Raw genomic sequence first — 6594 nt, 5'->3', positions numbered from 1 at the left:
CCTCCATTCTCTGTTAAGTATTTTGATTATTTTACTGTCAAATCATTGAAATGCATTTTTAAATTAGATTTGATAATTAAATTGTAGATCAATATTCTTCATATGAGTAATTGTGACATCTTTGTTTCGGTTATTTCAAGATATAGCTCACTAGTTCCCAATGCACTCAAACTTCATGAATGAGTCAGCATAAGTTCAGCTGCACCTTTTATCAGCTTTGTTCTTGTCCATGCCATATTGAAAATATTTCCCAGTCATCCAAATCATAAATAAATGATGGCTAAAGATTTAATTTGTCTTGAGATTTCCAGCAAAGGGTAAAAGACATGTGTATCAGTTGGGTTCTATCGAACAAGTAGGATAAAAATTGGCATACAGAATTTTAAGTTCTGGTTAGGCAGTGGGCAAATCTATAGAGCAGACCAAGAGACTGGATATTCTGTGGCAAGAGTTGAAGCTGCAGCTAATGAACAGATTTCTTCTTCCTCAGAGAAACTTCAGTTTTTGCTCTAAAGGTCTTTCAAATGACTGGATGAGGCCCACTCACATTTTCATGGATAATCCCTTTTACCTAAAATCAACTAATTTTAGGTGATAATCACATTTACAAAATATCTTCACAGCGACACTTAGATTAGTGCTTAATTAAATACCTAGGTACTATAACCTAGGCAAGTTGATATATAAAACTAAGCATAATAATATATGAAAGAAAAACAGAACTTTTTCTTTCTCAGAACATATAGGATAAATAATTGGCTACCTATTTAGAATGTATTGGAGAAAAATTTTAGTGCAATCACCACATTTTTATTGCTTCAAAAATATAAAATTAATTAGGTTAATTTACATAAGGATAGTTTCACATTTTGCCATTATTAATGTACATAGATTTTTTAAAACTTCAGCTCAGTCATATGTAATGTATAGACATAAATGATGTATGTGCACTGTGAGCTTTTAGTTCTACATTTCTCAAAACAATCATTCATATTTCCAGTGATATTAAGATGAAATACCTTGATGTGTTATTTTGTGTTTGTGAAGAACAGTGAAACAAGATGGTATATGAAGGATGCTAATAATTATGTAACACTATTGAGATATAGTGCTATTAATGATGGGATGATAAAAAAGAACAGTATTTATCTATGTTGGTTGCAATAATACCAGTATTATTACTTTCAGAGTAGATGGATTATTTGTTTAAAGTTCAAAAACAGATTAAAGTGTTTTTAAAATTATTTTTTGAATAGGTTAGCCTTTAGAAACATTACAGCTGCCAAAATCAAATCATTAAAATTATCACCCAAAGCACTGGGAAATATTAAGTTCTCATGCAGGCAAATAATTTATGCAACAATTGTTTGAGAATAAGATTGATTTTAACTTTCAATTACTCAGTAAGTTATTGAAATTTTTTATAGATTATTTACTGGTTAATTTTTGAACCATTAGTTATCAGAAAGCATTTTAAGTAAAGTTAAACTGTCATAGCTCCACCAGAAAAAAACAAAAACAACAAAAACTATTGCTATTTTGTTACTTATGATAAGTTAATCAGATTGCATAGGGCAGGAATTTGGGGAAAAAAAGGTTATTTTGAAACTTATGGATCATTTATGGAATATAATACTTCCAGTAACAAAACATCTTCCAGTTAAAAAATAAATCATTTGTCTATGCAGGAAAAAGAAACAAAAATACCTTTAAATGTTAGAGTGTATTAAGCTTTCTAAATGATAATACTTAGGATTAACTTCAAGATGTCAAAACATGAACAGCTGCAAGAACAAAAGATTACCACACCCCTTCTGGGTCTGGCTGGCACCAAGAAGTCTGCAATAAACAGCCGCACCCCCTCCCCTTTTGGTATAAAAGAGCCTGAATTCTAAGTCAGGTAAGATGGCTCTTTGGGACACTAGTCCACCATCTTCTTGGCCATTGGTTTTCCAAATAAAGTCACTATGCCTTGCCCCAACACCTCATCTCTTGGTTTATTAGCCTGCTGTTGGATTAGCAGCACAAGCTTGTCAGGTAACAGTTCTGAAGAGTTACTCCTGGGAGGCGTCCTTCCCATTTCTGGCAACATGGGCATGAATACACACTCTCTTTAATAATTTAATTACTCCAGACTATATTCAGGGTACAAACAAATTAATAGTTTATAAACCTTCATTTTAAGTAACATGCATCAGGACACTTTGATTTTGTTCTTGAAAATAATAGTGCTGTTCATTATTTAACCTAAAAGATTTCCTTTTAATTTTATATTAAAAGAAGTTTTGTTTTGCCTTTCATACAACTGATAAAGAAAAGTTCTACAGTGTATTCATTTAGGTCAAGGAACAGTAACGTAGAATGAGTCTAATGTTCATTGAAGGTGACTGGGATGGAGTTTTAAGGAAATAAAAAATGTATACTTTTATATATAGCTCTATTTCTTCCCCTGGTGACAACTACACAGTGTAACCATAAATTACACTCCATTCACTTCTTCATTGCATAAGTAAAAAGCTGTGAGAATGTTCATTCAGTTGGGAAATCAAAATGACTTCATAACACCATAGTGAAATAGTGGGAAATGCTACATATTTGCTGTTTTGAAAATGTATTTAAATTTATGTATACATTTTCAGAAATATTCATCTCATTTCTCTATGCATTTAATAAAAGCAATTTATTTCAATATAAATCGTTTTTCTGTCATTCTGATATCCTCAGAAAATAGTTCAAATTTAATTGATGTACTATTATGGGAAACTGAGGCATCATGAGATCAACACTTGAGTTCAATTTTGCTTCTCCTATTTATTTTTATTTTTTTGGTAATGTATAGGAAAACAAATAACTTTCTGCCATTCTACGTTATTCGGTCCTGTTCAAATACACTTAAGCAGAAATCTATTTGAGAAAAGTCTAGGTGTCATCTTCATGTATGCTTTTATGTGTTAAGAATCTAGAATATAAAATCACCCAAATAAAGTTTAAGCAGTTTAGTTAACATATTTGAAAATAAACTCCTAATGTTTTTACTTAAAATCTACAGCACATAGTCTTTGTCATGTCTGTCAAGAGAAGGACTATTCTCCTGTTTTAAAGATTTTTTTAAAATTAAATTAAAAGATATATATATATATATATATATATATATATATATATATATATATGGCAATAAACCTTGACTCCTCTCACACTCCACATGTTATTATTCAGGAAACTGTGTTGACTATACCTTCAAAATACATCGAGAATCCAACCTCTTCCCACCACTTCATGGATAGTCACATATGTTCATCATTACATCTTTTAGAATCTGAAAGATATTAAGATGAACAAAATCTCACGTTAGGTAGTAGTGGGGCTCTGGATTTAAAAACAAGAAGTCTGGCAAGGATGGGGTGCAAAAGTAAAGTATAATTTCTATGATTATTCAGAAAATAAAGGGCATTCTCAAACATAAAATTTATTACTTTTTTGTTATTGGTATAACTTTAACTACAATGTAAAGTAAGATATAAAGTATTGGTATATTTTAAGTAACAAGACAGATGAAACTCAGAAAGAACTCTTCACATTTATATAAACACCTGACTAATTGACATTTGCTATGTGCTCAGTGTATATTGGTAGATAAATTTTTAATGAAAATTTTGTTAAACATCTATTGAATATATATAAACATGCACTAATATTGGCATTAAAGTGCTTTCACATAATGCATCTTCTGATAATTGCAAAATCCCTGTAAGTTTCCATTCTTTTTATTGTCCATAAAGAGGTTAACTTTTCTGCATGTACACATAATCCTCCATATGAAGGTTTGGCACTATTTTCTGGTGAAGGACCAGGTGGTATATATTTTTACTTTGCTTGTCATGCAGTCTTTGTTGCAACTACACAACTCTGGCATTGTAGAGACAACATACTCACAGAAAGTAAATGCAAATGAATGGGTGGGTCAGTGTTCCAAGGAAACTTTACTGAAATACGTGGTAGGCCAAATTTGGCCCATAGGTCCCAGTGGACTGATTATTCTATACTCTAAAGGATATGTCAATTCCAGTTATGCAGAAAGTGCTCCCCCAAACTTTATCACATTACATAATAAGTAATATTTACATTAGTTTAGTGGATGCATATAGTTTTACAAACCTGGAAGGAATTAGGAGTTTTTTTAAACAAGTTACAATTAATTTTTAATTAAATCAATAAGTATGAAAAAATACCAAATTTTTCTATCAGCCTTCTGATATATATATAAAATAATATATATTATAAGCATCTTTATATATAAGATTAATTGATGGAACTGAGTTTATAGTCCTTTAAATTTATTTCAATAGACATAAACATGCAATAGATTTATCAAAGAATCTATAAGTTGACCTATTTTCTATAATTCAGAAAAGCAAACAGATATACAAAAATATCAGATGAGTTTCTTCCATTGCATGTGTGGTTTAGAGGAAATATGATGCATTTTCATATGCTATGCTCAAGCCACACCTTTGTTCTATTTTTAAATACTAAGTAGAAAAATAGATATATAATTTTCTTGAAAATGAAAATTGATGGATGTTTTTAAATATTATTTTTCAATATATAATATTTTAAAATCACTCTATACTCTTGAATAGCTGTGTGTATTTCATATGTGTTTATTTATGTGTTTAATATGTTGTAACTAGGGGCTTGTATTTATGACAGCTATGTAGTTTTGATTATTAAGTATGTTATAAGCACCACATGTTGAAATGTAAAAAACAGACAGCTAAATTCAAAGGCTTATGGGTAGTGAAAAATAAACCAGCTGTTCATAAACCCTTGTGGCCATGGATTACTTACATGTATTTCAGTCCTTTACTTTTGGTATACTTTTGAAATGTACTGTATATGATTTGTATTGAAAATCTTGGGTGTTAGATTGATTTTATTCAAAGATTACAGTTCATCCAACTTCAAAATTGTTACCTTGGATATCTAAAGCTTCTAAAATTGCTTGCTAAGTTCTAAGAACAAGCTGTATAATCCCAGATCACACACTGTCTTCTGCATATTATTCAACAACAAAATTGGATAGAATATTGATAAATTGCTTCAAACTAAACATTTCAATGTACAATACAGATTTATAACATATTTAATTGTTAAAAAGCCTTAACCTTTAACAGTTGTTTTCTAATTTGACCTTTAAAATTCTTAACTTTAATAAAGTTTATGACACTGAAATTTCTTATTTATTAATTTCATAGTAAGTATTCATTAATTAACATAGTGCTACACCAGTAATTTAGATTCCAACTTTGATTTAAATTTGAATGTGGTTGAAAGATGAGAGTTTAAAAATATCTTAATGTAGTTTTATTCTAAAACGGTCAGACAAAGGGAAACTTGTTACACTCAAATTTTTCAATGTTTTGTCTAAAGTTTGCAGGATAAATATTCCCAACTCTTTTCATTAGAAACATGAGCAATGATGCTAGTTCTGCTGGTTAAAGGTAGATGCACAATACAGTTGATGTAAACATAGAGGTGAACAAGGAGAGCAATATTAATGTTCTTTTTATGTCAAGTTGTGTAAGGGAAATACAAGAATAGCAAACGAAAGGAATGAGGGAAGAAAATTGCCATGTAAGGTACTTTTCAGATTGTAGATGCTATATTTCTTATTTTTCTTTCTTTTTGTGAACTAATTAATTATTATTATGTATTGTTTAATATTTGTGAACTGAATTATGTAACCCCAAAATTAATATGTTATAGCCCTAACCCTTCCATATGACTGTGTTTGGAGATAGATGCTTTAAGGTGGTAATTAAGATTAAATGAAATCAAAACAGTAGGGTCCTACTCCAATAGGACTGGTGTCCTTATAAGAAGAGGAAGAAATACCAACAAGTGCATAACAAGAAATGGCCATTTGAGGACAGAGTGAGAAGATAGCTGTCTACAAGCCAAGGAGAGAGGCCTTACGAGAAACCAAACTTGCTGACACTTTGCTGTTGGACTTCTAGTTTCCAGAACTGTGAGAAAATAAATTTCTGTTGTTTAGGCCACTCAGTCTGTGGTTTGTTTTGGCAGCCCTGATAGACTAATACAATTGGTGAATAACATACATATGGAAAAGTAAGTTTTGCTTGATGAATTTTCATATAGAACTTAACCCATGAAACACTCCACACATTAAGATATATAAGTTTACCATAACCCCCAGAAACTCCATCAGACCTCCTTCCACTTACTACATCACCAATAGTAACCATTTGTATGCCTATTCTTGAAATATCCAAGTCATATATATGTGTGTATAAATATCAATATATATATATATGTGTGTATGTGTGTGTACTCCATATATATATATGGAATCAGTATACACTAAGTGCTATTTTATCTCTAACTTATTAACTCAACATTAAGATTCTGAAATTCATTTGATTTCTTGTTCATATTTACAGCTTACTCATTCTCATTGCTTTGTATTATCTGTTAGATGAATATAAATACATACATTTATTCATTTTACTGTTCATGAGCATTTGGGTAGTTTCCACTTTGGGAGTATTGCAAATAGTACTGCTATGAATATTC

General features: G+C 30.4%; 1 long non-coding RNA gene across 1 annotated transcript in view; it reads right to left on the bottom strand.

Moving 5' to 3' along the window:
• Positions 1-3247: 3247 nt before the first annotated feature.
• The window catches only part of LOC136792758 (uncharacterized), a 134017-nt gene continuing 130670 nt past the window's right edge, over positions 3248-6594 (bottom strand). Inside the window, exon 3 of the long non-coding RNA XR_010837109.1 lies at positions 3248-3316. This is a non-coding gene — a long non-coding RNA (uncharacterized lncRNA). The remainder of the gene's footprint in view (positions 3317-6594) is intronic.

This window comes from Kogia breviceps, chromosome 16 (genome assembly GCF_026419965.1).
Source record: "Kogia breviceps isolate mKogBre1 chromosome 16, mKogBre1 haplotype 1, whole genome shotgun sequence".
In the NCBI taxonomy this organism is placed as follows: domain Eukaryota; kingdom Metazoa; phylum Chordata; class Mammalia; order Artiodactyla; family Physeteridae; genus Kogia; species Kogia breviceps.
The sequence above is the reverse complement of the archived record's forward strand: the minus strand, read 5'-3'. Positions and strand labels throughout refer to the sequence as shown.